At 31.5% G+C, this 14,830-nt stretch overlaps 1 protein-coding gene across 1 annotated transcript in view; it reads left to right on the top strand.

Moving 5' to 3' along the window:
- LRRIQ3 (leucine rich repeats and IQ motif containing 3) overlaps positions 1–14,830 on the top strand; it is a 192,055-nt gene that overhangs the window by 67,805 nt on the left and 109,420 nt on the right. The window lies entirely within an intron of this gene.

The following is a 14,830-nucleotide window of genomic DNA, read 5'->3' as shown; positions in this document are numbered from 1 at the left end:
TTAATATACTAGACAAAGGGATTATTCATATCCCAGGAAGGACAGAGCTGGAGGGTACAAATTTCATCATGCTATTCCAAATGGCATGCAATTTAAAACTTTTGAATTGTTTATTTCTAGTCAACCCTTGTTGGCTACTGGTAACTACAGAAACAAATCAATGGGTAAGGGGACACCAATGTATGTGGTATGAATATATACTCAGGCAAGTAGAAATAAACTTAATTTCATGGTAATGGGTAAAAAATTCTCTGTGTGATTTTAGTCCTTTGAATTTTATTGGTATTTACTTTTCACATTCGTTTGAAAAAATACTGTGGATTTTGCAGTTTTGAACTTCATATGTATATACTTTTACTAGGTAATTGGTTAGTGCCATTCATATCTTCTATTCTTTACTGATTTTTGTCACTTTTTCATCAATTACAGAGAGACATATGTTAACATTTTTCACTGTGATTATATATTTTTATTTATTTCATTATAATCAAGTCAAATATTGTTTGATATATGTTGAGCTAGGTCGTTACGTGACAAATTTTAAACTTTCATATCAATCCTTTGAAACTTTTGTCTTTGTGAAATGATCCTCACTTTATCAAATAATTGTTTTTTTGTTTTTATGACTTAGGGTTTATTTTATGAGATATTGTATCTACATTAGTTTGTATTGGGTTTGGTTTTTGCTTTGTGGTAATTTTTTTTGTATTATACATAAGCACACACACATTTTAAAAGGAAGAAAAAGTGATATTGAAAGGAAGGATCAGATCAAAGCAAGACTGAAACCCATCAGGTCTAACATTAAGTCCTACAATCCATGTACAGCATTCAGGGTACACTGTGGTAGGATGTGGCTCCCAAAGGCTTGGACAGACCTGCCCCACAGACTTGCTGGCTGCAACCAACATGATCTGACTCTGTAGGTTTTGCATATTGCTTGCAGTGTCCTTTGGCAGGGATCCCATATACTTGGCCTCTTTTCCTTCCTGGAGTCTCCATTATGACTTCAGATTTACTCTTACAGCTCTACACATCACCCTGTCAGTGTCTAGTTGGCAGGGACTTCAACCCTGTAAACACATTGCCTGTCCTCCCAAGCTTTTATTCGAGATATTGGTGGAAGTCAATATTGTTGGAAAGCAAGCTTCATGCCCTCAGGACTGCTTATCAAAAGGATTTTCCCTAAAAAGTTTTTGAAACAATTTTTTCACTTCTTTATCTCTGAGTTCATAATGGCTGTGACCTTGCTGGTTTCTGAGATTCCTTCCAGATATTATTCCTATTGTCCAATACAAAGCACTTGGCTTCTCTTTTTTCAGACCTAATAACTGCCCCCTCTTTGGCAGCACCTTTAAGCATGATGTTTTTCTGGACAAACTGCAAGTGTTTCAAATCTTTCTGCTCTGATTCTCACCATAAATTTGGCTAATGTCAGTCAATAATACCCATGTTGCTGCCTAAATGTTATACTGTCTTAAATTTCCTCTGTCAGATAAACTAGTTCCTCACTTTTAAGCTCAGCTCCCCATAAAGGCTGAGTGAGGACCAAATGTATACAATTTTTTTTTTTTTTGTAGTGTAATAAGGGTGTCCTCTAGTCCATGCCAATAGAGTCCCCATTTTCATCCGAGATCTTATCAGTATTGTCTTTACTGTTTATGTTCCCATCAGCATTCTGGTCCTCTGAGCTCACCCTAGAATCACCCATGAAGCTCCATTTATACCATTTTAGGATTTGTTTAGCTCGTTTCTCCAAACTTTACCAAACTCTTTTTGCAAATTAATTTTAAAAGCTGTTTTGCATCACCAAGTATACGTTAATAGCAGTGACAGCACTTCTTGGAACTATTTTTGTGTTAGTCAGTGTTCTGTCACTATAACAAATCAACTTACAAAGAGAAAAGGTTTAGTTTGCATCACAATTTTGGAGGTTTCAGTCCATGATTGGTTGATCCCACTGCTATTAGATCTCTAGTAAAGGAGGAACACATAATGGTAGGAACATGTGGCAGAGCAAAACCATCACATCATGACTGGGATACAAAAGATAGAAAGGAAAGGTCCCACAGTTTCTTTAAGGGCATTCAACATGAATGAATAGTTTGAATGGGTTTTGCAGGGAGACATATCAGTAATAATAATACATCACAGTGGTTCAAGACAGACTGGTTGGAAATGCTTTCTTTCTTTAAAGTTTTATTCTATTAAGAGCACATTTGGTTCTACAACTTAAGTACTCTGAGCATGGATTTCCTCATCTGTAAAATTGTAAAGAGCAGGGGCTAATAGCAGTACTTATTTCTCTATTTGCTTGTGGGAATTGAGACCATGAATATGCACATAGCACCTAGCAAAGGTGGATATTACATTCTCATTAGCTGCTATTTAAAAAATATCATCATTATTGTTGCTGTATTTGGTGCCGTCTGCCACCAAATACTCGGAGGGATACCTTCTTTGAATTTCTTGCTCCCTTTCAATTATATTTTCCTCAGCAAGAACAGAGTAATCTTTCTAAAATAGATGTCTGATCATTTTATTCACTTACTTAAAATCCTTTAAGGGGCATCACACACTTTTGTTATCACAAACCCTTACCATACAATGTTGCAGTTGTCTATATAATTATCTGTATCACCAGATAATGTAAGCTCTGTGAGGTGCAGAGACTCAGTTTCTACTTGTTTTCTCTTCTAGGCCTCACCTTTTAAAGTTTTTACCACCTCCAAATAGTGTTATGCTGGGGACTAAGTTTTGAACACACGAAACTTTGGTGGATACTTAAGATCACAAGTATAGCAACACGTATTGTTATTTTCTCTCTGAATCATGTAGGGCATTGCTATTCTTATTTTTTATGCAATCAATGTTCATATCAAGAAATATTATCATTTCTTAAAGAAAATGAAAGTAAAAAGGTGACTATTAGGGAAGGAGAGGTGGTCCAGGGGGAGTGAGAGTGGACATGATAAAAGCCAGTTATATACATGTATGGAAATGTCACAATGCAATTCATTAATTTGTGCAATTAACATTCATGAATAATTGTAACACAAAGTTAAAAAATATTATCATTTCCTCTGAATAGTGGCAAGCCATTATAAATGTTTAAGCAAATAAGAGATAATCATCAGATGTCACTCTTTAAGTTATCTGGAGTGAAAATTGTAACAAGGGAGGGCTATAAGCAGCAAGTTCAGGTTATGAAAGGAGTTTAGATGAGTCATAAGGGCCTGGGTTGGATGCTAATTCACAATAAGATGGTAGCTAGGGAAGAATAGAGGTACTTAGGATTAGACAGAGGAGAATGAAGGGAGGAGAGAGGGGAGAGGGATAGGAATGATAGTAGAATGAATTGGACATTATTGCCCTTTGTGCATATATGATTAAATGACCTGTGTAACTCTCTACATCATGTACAACCAGAATAATGAGAAGTGATACACCATTTATGAATGATGTGGCAAAATGCATCCCGGTGTCATGTATGACTAATTAGAATGAGTAAAAAAATTATTTTAAAAAGAGCAAATGGGTGAACAAATGTATCTGAGAAACTTGCATGTGAGCTCACGTAAGTGGGACTCTATGGTCAGATGTTACACACTTCCTGCTATGTGCCTACATGTACAGTGGGCCCTCCATATCTATGGGTTCTGTATCCACAGATTCAACAACTACAGGCCAAAAATTTGGCCAAATATGCATCTGTATTGACTTTTTTCTTGTCATTATTCCCCAAGCAACAGTATAAAATCTATTTACAGAGAAAAAAATGATCAAAGAAAATGCATTTATGTGTACAACATAGAGAGACATTGATGAACAATTGGGTAGCTTTGGTTGTGATAGGAATAAAGGATTATTTAGGGAATGACAGTAATCATTTTGATTTATAGGACTGCATGGAGAGTGACCACTCCTTACTTTTTACTCCCTTAACTTCTTCTCTTGCCTTCCCATTCTCCTTCCTTCATTCATTTACACATGACCCGAAATCCTGAGAAATATTTGCTGTTTTTAATATATATTTATATAAATATATATGTATATATATGTTATTAGATCTATTTATTCTTCACAGATGCCTGTAGGATTACTTTTTCTTGAGATTACTAGTAAGTGGCCTACTGGGATGCCAGAAAGTTCCCCTGGAAAGGTGTTCACTGTGCTACTGAAACCTAGTGAAGCCACCATCTAGGAGGCTGGCAAAATACTTTGGCCTTACAAAATTAATTGGGAACTATTCCATCCTACATTTCTGGAAAGGAATATGAAGGATTGGTATTTTTTCCCTCTTTAAATATTTGGTAATATTATATATTATATATTACAATTTATTTATTTTCTCTTTTTGTAAAAGATCTAGTTATTCTTTCTTATGTTAATTTTGATTATTTCTGTCTTTTGAGTAATCTGTCTTTTCCAGTCTATTGGCATAATACTTTTTTTGTATTTTCTCAGGATACTTTTAATATACGTTAGATCATTAGTAATTTTGTCCTTTAGTAATTTATGACTTTTTTCTTGATAAAACCTCCCTAGATATTTGACAATTTTGTTTATATTTTCAAGGAATAAATTGTTTCACTGATTTTTTGTATTATTTCTTTTGTTTTCGATATCATTAATTTTCTCTCTATATTCCTTTCATTTTGCTTGATATTAATTTGCTTTACTTTTTTGTTTTTCCTCAAAAGTATCTCAAATAGAAGCTTATACAATTGATTTCAGTTCTTTCTTCTTCTAACATGACCATTTCCAGCTGTAAGTTTCCATCTAAGCACTATTTTAGGTATATCTCAAAAATTTTGATATGTTGTGTTTTCATTCAACTCAAAAATTTTCTACCTTTATGATTTCTTCTTTGACTTATGAATTGTCTAGAAGTAATTATTTAATTTTCAATTATATTTGATTTTCCTAAATTACCCTCATTTTTAATTTCCAATTTAATTGCATTAAAATCAGAACACATTTACTGATATCAGTTTTTTTAAATTTGTTGATACTTATTTTATAGTCTTGTTTATGTGCTATATCCTAAAGAATGTCCCATGTGATTGAGAAGAAATCTTATTCTGTGGTTGGGTGGACTTTTCTATAAATATCAGTTACATACAGTTGATTGATAGTGTCCTTATAACCTTCTATATGGTTGTTGATTTACTCTGGAGTTATTCCATCTACTATTGAAAGTGTGACATTTAAGTCTAAAACTGTTATTGTTGAATTGTCTATTTTTTTCTCCAGTTGTATTAACTTTTACATCACGAGCTTTGGAGCATTGTTGTTAGGTACGTGTTTTGATTTGTTAAAGTATAACTGATAAATTGATCCTTTCATCAATATAACATTTTCCTTTTTATTTCCAATGACATCTTTTAACTTAATGTCTATTTTGTCTGATATTAGTATAGCCATTGTAGCTTCCTTACAGTTACTCTTTTTATGGAACATTTTCCTCTATTCTTTTACTTTAAAGTGTCAGTTTAGATATGTAGCTCGGTGGAATAGTGCTTGTCTGGCAGGCACGAGGTTCTGGGTTCTTATCCCAGCACCAACAAACAAAAGTTTAAACTTTCTCATGTATATTTCTCATAGTTAGAACTTATCTTTTATTATTTTTAATTTAGTATGAAAGTGTCTGTCTTTTCATTGGAATAAGTGCTTACTTCCTGAAAGGAATAATGAGATAGGCCCAGTTCAGTAAAAATGTATAAGAAAACTAATAAGTGACATATATTCACAGTAAAAAATAAGTTTAAAATCATGTAAATCACTAGTATGTGAAATTATTAACATTTAAAATCTAGAGTAAAACTTTTAACCACTTCACTTAATAACTTAATATCTTCCTTGCCAGGGAAGGTCTGAGAAAGTCATAATTCCCTGAGCCTTTTGGCATATCACTTCCAGACACAAGTTGCTTTGTTTTCAATAGTAAACAAAAATATCATTTTCTTTGTTCTCCCTAACATAAAAATTTTCAATGATACCTATCTAGTGGAATGACTATAATATATAAGCAAATGCAACTATTAAATTGATCCAAAAAGAATTTAATATCTCTATAGACTGATGAACATACAATAGAATTAAAAGCTGCCACTGACAAAAGCATACTTTCTAGATTGTTTTATTGCTAAATTCTATCTAATCTTTAATACACAGGTTTATAATAGTGTTTAAACTTGTCTTGTTCATTGGAAAAGGTTTTAAAACACCATTTTATAAGGTTTATGTAATTTTAATTCTAATGTGATAATAAAAATGAACATTTTTGTACTGTATCAGGAACATATATAGACTCAAAATTAAACATTAATAAATCATAATGCAATATATAAAGAGATTTCAATGTGATAGGAGCAGTATTTAAATTTGATAGAGAAAGTATGGTTTGTTTAATAGTTGGTGTTGGCAAAATTGATTATCTTTATGAAAAAACTTGTTTTTTTCCTTCTATATACCATGTACAAAAAGATATTTCAGATAGGTTTAAGAATTAAATATAGAACTTAATTAAATATTTTGTAACCTTACTGTGGAACAGACCTTTTATAAGCTATAAATGAAGAAGATATTTAACTATCTTAAAAGGAATCTGTCAATAGAAATTAAAGAATGTTAACATATAAAAAGCTTATATAAATTCATCAAGCAATAAAACCAAGTTAAACAGAAAAACAAATGATATGAACAGACATTTCATAGAAGAAGAAATATAAAATAACCCACATGTTTATAAAAATCTCTTTAACAAGATCAATAGTCAAGATATGCAAATTAAAGAAGTAATGAGATTCAACTTTTCCTTAAGAAATTGAAAAATATTACAGTGTGTTTATAATTCTTAAGAAGATTTAAGGGAAGAGGAATTATACTATCAGTGAGAATTGCTACAGATATTTTAAGAATCAAAATGGTAGTTTTTAAAATTTAAATTAATAAAAATGTTATCCTATTTAGGATAGTTTAGGTGTCATCTTAGCTAAGTAATGTTGCTAAAGGGTTTGGTCAAATCCCAGTCTAGATGTTTCTGTGAAGGTATTTTTTTAGGTATGATTAACATTTAAATCCGTAGACTTTGAGTGAAGCAAATTACATTGCGTAATGTGAGTGGGCTTCATCCAATCAGTTGAAGATCTTCAGAGCAAATACTAAGATTTTCTGAAGATGTATTTCTGCCAAAATACTACAACACAGAATCCCTGCTCGCATTCTCAAACTGCAGATTTTGCCTCAAGACTGCAATATCAATTCTTTCCTGCTGGCCATCTCTGGATTTCAGACTTGCCAGCTTCCACAATTTTGTAAGCCAATTCCTTAAAATAAATCTCTCTTTCTAAGTATATCTATTTCATTTTGATTCTGTTTCTCTGGAGAATCTTGACTACATCATCAATAACACTTCTTGAAATTTATACTGCAAAGATAAAGTGTGTGTGTGTGTGTGTGTGTGTGTGTGAGAGAGAGAGAGAGAGAGAGAGAGAGAGAATAAAGAAACAGTTATTTTAGTTTTGAAAACCTTATGTGTCCATCATTGATAAATTTGTTATGCAAAGACAGTATGAAATATTATGCAGTTAAAAATAATGAGTTATTTCTAAAATCTGTTTAATTTGAAAGATTTCAGTAACGTAGTAAGTTAAAAGAGTTACAAAGAAATGAATGTAACAAATTTCCATGTGTATACTAGCAAAGGCAAAATTTATATATGTGTGAGCAAGATAAAAATATGAAACTGGTCAGCAGTTTGGCAATATTCATAAGAAGGAGTAGTAATTATTGATAATTGTGTATAAATACACATTTTTAAATAAGTGCATATATATGTATATATGGTCATATGTATACATTTATATGTATTTTTTTTTTACAAAAAAGACTCTACCTGGTATTCTGTAATCTCTAATAGGCTTGTTTCTATTTTTGTGTAGTATTAAATATTATTTTAGAATTAATTTTAAATAACTGCATGCATTCTTTCAAATGGGTATATTCTATTTAGGTAAGCTGTCTCAATATTTTGAACAGGAATATTGTTTCTATTTTCCCCAAATTATAAAAAAAAATTTAGGGAGATACCCCTTCAATTAATATATTTATGCATAACATTTTTTAAATAGTTTCTAGAATTTGAATTGCCAAGTCAATGGGTATGTAGAATTATGTTTTCTATTATTGTGTTACTAGTAAAAGTAATTGACAATTATATTGTATATTATTAATATTATGAAGACAGCATGTTTTCTATTATTTCTGCTAGTAATAATGTCATTATAAATACATCTTATAAAATAGGACCTTATGTAAATTTGCTTACTTTTTTTCTGAAGTTTCTGGAGGAGACAGTTGTCATTAAGCTTTTAATGGGATGAGACAAATGGATAAATGCATTTGAAAGTAGAATTTAAAAGCAATGTTGAAAACTAATATTTCTAATTGTATTACATTTGTCTATATTTTTACTTTCAACTACTCCCAGAGTTACCTGGAAAATGATAATCTTTCACTTGCTTCTGGGTTAAACTCTCTTTAAAATCTTTCGAGGTATATATATTCTAAAGATGATTATTTTTACTCTACTGATTGTAATTTTTATTTTTTCAGTAATTTTTTTTCTTTGTTTTACAATAGAATAGTACTGAAAGCACTACATGAAAACTAATAATTTTTTTATGGAGAAATAGAGCTAAAGACTAAGTTTATAATAGGGCAATTGTATTCTATTAAATTAATAACTATTTGAATTATAGGTAATTTTTTCTATGCATATGCAGCTTATGATTTATTAATGGAACATTACATATTATAAAATCTTAATAGTTACATAATGACTTTAAATTTTTCATTAATATCTAAATTTACTGCTTTTTGCAGCTAATACTTTTTAGATATTTTGAAAGCATGATAAATATATATTCTTTCTCATTGAAAACTTACCGTAATCAATACATCATTTGAATTTTGATGCTCACGTCCCAGCATTTTTCTATTGAACTTAGGTAATTAACTGTAAACTTGAGATTGCAAGCTTTTAAAAATATTCAATATTATTAATATCTGTGTATACAATTATAAATAATAGTTAATCCAATAATTTATTGTTATTTTTATAAGACAGAGAAGACTTTTAATTTTTTTTTCTAAATTGCCAAAGTTATTATCTGGCCCTTTGATAGGTTCAGTGGGGAGGAGCATTGGGTTTGATTAATTTGTGTCTTTATTTTTAAAGGACTATTTCTGGTCTATTATAATCTTATTTATGGGTCTTTCTAGTTGCAAATTTCAAGCTATGATAGTATTCTTTAATATATTATCTCCCTTTTCCAGAGTAAGAAAGACTGAATGAAACTTTAATCTCAGTGGGGCAAAGGTAAAAACTCCAGGTAAAGGGAGTTCTGAGTTTTTGATTTTTTTTTTTTTTTTTTTTTGGGTCTCCGTGCCTCCAGATTTCTCTAATATTGACTGCTTTCTGTGGTGAAACAAATTTCTATCTTGGAGAATTCATCTGTTTTATCATTTCAAGTTATACAATTTTTCAAGTTTGTTTTCAATATATTTTGATTTTAAAGCTGCTATAACTTACTTTGGGTTTAGATTTACTTGAATGATGTCCTGCTTTGTGTTCTATTGATTTTTATTTTACATATTAAAAAATCAAGACTGCTTTAACTTGTCCTCTCATTTTTTAATTATTTTGATTTTTCTGTTCTTTTAGAACATTCTTATTCATTTTAATATCTGTCCCAAAGTTTAATTTGTTTTGGGTGGTCACAGATTCCTTTAAAAATAATAAAATCAGTGTTTATTATTTCTGTTTAGCCTACACATGTGTATGCAAATAAAGTTTGTTTTCTAATTCACTGAGTTCATCATCCCTAAGTTAATCTCTGATATGTATTACAGCTCTTCAAAAATTTTCTTTTGTAGTCTATGTTCTTGGCATATTGGAAGCAATCTAAATAATTCCATGGAAGATCCAAGACTCTCCCACTCCAGTTTCTTTGGTCTTGAGATATAGGCTGAGTTACATTGTTCATAAAGGATCTTAAAAGATTAATTAAGTCTTTTGTCAAAGACAAAACAAACTTTCACCACCATCCACATGTTTGTTTGTTTGTTTTAATTCATGAGTTATGTACTATTTTGTAATGAGAGTTTTAGTAGTTAAGGCAACCAGACCATTCAGATCCTTTGACCAGTAGTATATATAAAGAAGCCAATTTACAACATTGCTTGGGGAGCCTCAAGTAAAATTGAGATGGAAATATAAAGAAAATATTTTGACATGAAATAATTTATTTCCTTAAAACACTAATTTTTAAAAATAATTCATATTAATGATAGAAAAAAATCTTCCATGAGAAGTTCATGCAATGTTCAGACCACTAACTTTGGATTTTTATAATGGCAGGTCGAAAGTAAAGCCAAAGACTCAAACAAGGCCCAGACCATTTCCATAATCTTGTAAATGTTAAAAATTAATTTTTCTTTTAGTGGAATTATTTATTCAATTGCTTTTCTATTCATTGTTCTAACATTCATTAATTCAAATAACATTGGGGATATGTTGATTAAAAATCCAAAGTTAGTGGTCTGAATGTGACTTCAAAAAAGTCTCATTTTTGAGGTCTTTTGAGGTCACTGGTTTCTTAGATGTGTATACTTTTTTTCATCAAGTTTCAGAACTTTTTATCATTATTGCTTCTGATAATTTTCTCTACCTTTTTCCATCTTTTCTGTCCTCCATATTCTTATTACTCTTGTTGATGAACTTAATGGTGTTCAACTTAATGGGTTGGTTCATATCTTAAATATTTTTTCTGTTCTTTCAAATTTCATAATCTCCAACAGTCTTTTCAAAATTTCCAACACTTGGTTCTTCCAGTTTAGATCTATGTTGAGCTACTTTGGTTAAGTTTTTCATTTGTTTGTATTTTTGTTTACTCTTAATATTTGTTTTTAGTGATAGTCTGTATTTGAAAAAGGCATTGTTATCATACATTTAAGCTTGATTTTCTTTGACCATAATACCTGCCTTGAAGTCTTTGTTAAGTTTGTCATCTGTGTCTTTCATAGGCAGTTTTGGTTGTCCCTTATGTATAATTTGCAATGTTTGTTACTTTGCTTGTCTCAAAAATTGTGGTTGAAAATTGAACATTTTAGCTTATATATTGAACAAACCAGTACACTGTACCTCCATCCAGGATTTCCTGTTGTTCATTTATTTGTCAATTTAATGATTTGGCTAGATTATTTTAGTAAAATGTATGTTCCCTGAATTGTTTAGCTTCTGAAAGTGCTCATTAGAGGGTTCATGTTTGACCATGTGCATTTATTCCAGAGATGACCCTCATTTTAGCAGGGCCTTCTTTTTTCTTTTTCTTGATTTCTCTGTTAAATTCTCTGTACTCCTCTGTTATAGTACCCCTGTAAGCTTCCACTAATTGCCACTTAATTACTATTAATTTTTTCTGTTTCTGACATTGCTCTGGAACATAAATTGCTCCATAGTTTGATATATATATATATATCGAATATATATATTCTAAATTGGGCTCCATTACTGGGTAACTTTGAATCCAGTCTTTGCAGTTTGTTTTGACCCTGGAAGGACTCTGCTTAACTCTTTCCCTTGTTCTTTTTGGTAACTTCAAACTAGTCAACTGTTTCCTTTAAGCCACCAGCCTCCTCTTAATTGCACAATTTTCATTGTTTTAATAATGCTCTTAGGCTTGAACTTCCCCTGACACTCTGTTGCATAAAGTCAGTTGTCTTGTTAAGGTCAGAGTGGATCCAGATATGCTGCATTTATTCCTGAGTAGAACCTCTGCCACTTCTGTGGAGCAGGAGAAGAGTCAGTGGTACAGTTCTCTCAGTTACATCCTTCTTTCATAAGCAGAGTGCTGAATTAGGATAATTTCACATGATGTAGAATCTCCACCCTACAAGTGAGTTGAGGTAAGAGCAAAGTTTCTGTATTCTGTATGTATTGAACCTAGGTTAGAGCTTTTGTCCTGAGCGAGAACTGAAGAGGGAAAAGGGTTCAGTCATCAGTCATTCTTGCCTGGCATAATGCCTCCGAAACATGGAGCTTGGGGTAAGGTACGAGAAAATACTGGTGCCTTTCTCTTTTTGGTGAGATACTTTAGCTCTCAGCTGGGTCCTGATGGAAGAGGGGTTCTGTGTTCCGGACTGTACCTACTCACAGTAGAATTTCTGTCATGCTGAACTGGGTTGAAAAGAAAGAAAAGGAAGAAGAAAGCAACTCGTGGTTTAAATGGCACAAATTCTCATTGTTAGGGTATGTTTATATATTAAGAAAATGAAAATATTAAGTTAATGAGACTATAGATTTTGTTAATTAAATATTTATTCACTGTGCTACACTATCTTTGGAGAATTTCCCAAGATCTTTAAATTAAAAAAAAAATAATTTTCACTGGTTATGGTCGTTTCATTGAGGACAGTTTCCACAGAATTCTTTATATCTCTATTCCAGAACTTTTCTTCCCAGAGTGATCATTTCAAAGTCACTTTTCTGTTTAAAGTTCAATGATTTTCCATTTCAGTGACTTTCCTCCTGTTCTTCAAACATGCCATGTGTGATCTTGCCTCCTCAAGTATACTCCTTCCTGGACTTTTGCACTAGATGTTTGCTCTAGATGGAATGTTTTCCTGAGATCCGTAGTATATCTTATCTCTTCTTAGCAATATTATCCTAGATTAACCTAAATAAAAAGTAATTAACTTAATATATATTTAATGTTTTATTTCTTCATGATCTGTCTCTACTTATAAGAGCACGTAAGCTTATGGTATTAAGGAATTTGTTCTCTCACGAGTACATTTTGGACATTTGCAGGATACTACCTTTCCCCTAAAAATCCATTATTCTCTTTCCTTTTGGCAGTTGACTGAACTGTAGAGATTATCTTAAAATTTCTTTTGTGGCTAAGCTTGTTCATCTGATTACATTTTTAAAAAAATATATAGTGATTTTTATGTAGATTCAGATAAAAGAGGCAATATAAATATGTTAAAATGGGATTATATAAAATATATCAAAATATCTTATTGATAACAACCCAACATAAGCTATTCTTTTTTTTTTCAGCTTTTTTTTTTTATTGTAAACAAATGGGATACATTTTGATTCTCTGTACATGGAGTAAAGGCATACCATTCGTGTAATCATAAATTTACACAGGGCAATGTTGTTTGATTCATTCTGCCATTTTTCCCCCTTCCCCCCCACTCCACCCACCCCTCTTTTCCCTCTATACAGTCCTTCCTTCCTCCATTCTTGCCCCCCTCCCTAACCCTAACCCTAAACCTAACCCTAACCTAAACGCTAACCCCTCCCACCCCCCCATTATATGTCATCATCCACTTATCAACAAGATCATTTGTCCTTTGGTTTTTTGAGATTGGCTTATCTCACTTAGCATGATATTCTCCAGTTTCATCCATTTGCCTGCAAATGCCATAATTTTATCATTCTTTATGGTGGAGTAATATTCCATTGTATATAGATGCCACAGTTTCTTTATCCATTCATCAATTGAAGGACATCTAGGTTGGTTCCACAATCTGGCTATGGTGAATTGAGCAGCAATGAACATTGATGTGGCTGTATCTCTGTAGTATGCTGATTTTAAGTCCTTTGGGTATAGGCCAAGGAGTGGGATAGCTAGGTCAAATGGTGGTTCCATTACAGGTTTTCTGAGGAATCTCCATACTGTTTTCCAGAGTGGTTGCAGTAATTTGCAACCCCACCAACAATGCTGATTACATTTTTTGTTTCCTTTGCAAGTAAGCATGAGTAAAGAGTACAGTTTCTGCTTTACTTGCTTGAATGGTTGTTATGTTTCACTTGTTTTCATGTATTCCCTTTGCAATATAATGGGATACATCTATCATATGATTGATCACAGTGTTCTTGGGTGTGGCAAAACAAGATCAAATGAGTTTATGAAACAGGGATACCCAAAAACCTAGACAGTTAAGCATGAGAAGTAACCTTCTGTTTTGTTTAAATCATTAAAAATTTTATTCTTTTAATACATCTTACCCTAAGTATTTTCTAGGTCACCAATAAAAGTAGTTTGAATGAAGAAATAGTACCCACTTAAGACATATGAGAAGTAGGAATTAGTTTCCTTAGATTATTTTTGTAGTACTTCTGCTATTAAGTAATAATGGTAACAATAAACTTACCTTGTTCATCATTTGAATTTACATGATTTTTCTGTTTTGTCACATTGAATTTATGTTATTGATATTTGGTAAACTGTTTCCATGATATGAGAGTAGTTTAATTTGATGCCTTCTTACAAAGATTGTTGAATAAAGATTGCCTTAATAAATTTTTTCCAATGCTTTTTCTGCATCTATTTATGTAACCATACATTTTTCCTCCATTAATTTGTTGATACATTGAGTTTTGTAATACATAAGCAGAATGTTGCTATACTTTGCTTACCTCGATGAATTCTTTTTTCTAATATTCAAAAATTTTGCATCTGTAGTCAAAGATAAGTCATTCTGTATGTTTCTTTCTGTTTCCTTACTTGACTAGGTAGTTGTTCTAGAATAATATTCAGTAAGTGTGATGACAGGGCATATCCCTCCTTTGTTTTGGATCTTAGAGGATAAAACATTCAGTATTTTATGATAAAGTATGATGTTAGTTTGTAGATATTATTCACTGAGTAATATTTTGTATGTATTATGTTAAACCATAGTACCAAAATTAACCTTAGTTACTCCTTTTTATCTCTTTTTAGTCCGTCCAGTAGTAAATTTAGAATTATAT

Source organism: Sciurus vulgaris, assembly GCF_902686455.1.
Source record: "Sciurus vulgaris genome assembly, chromosome: 1".
NCBI classification, from domain to species: domain Eukaryota; kingdom Metazoa; phylum Chordata; class Mammalia; order Rodentia; family Sciuridae; genus Sciurus; species Sciurus vulgaris.
This window is presented reverse-complemented; position numbering and strand designations above follow the sequence as displayed.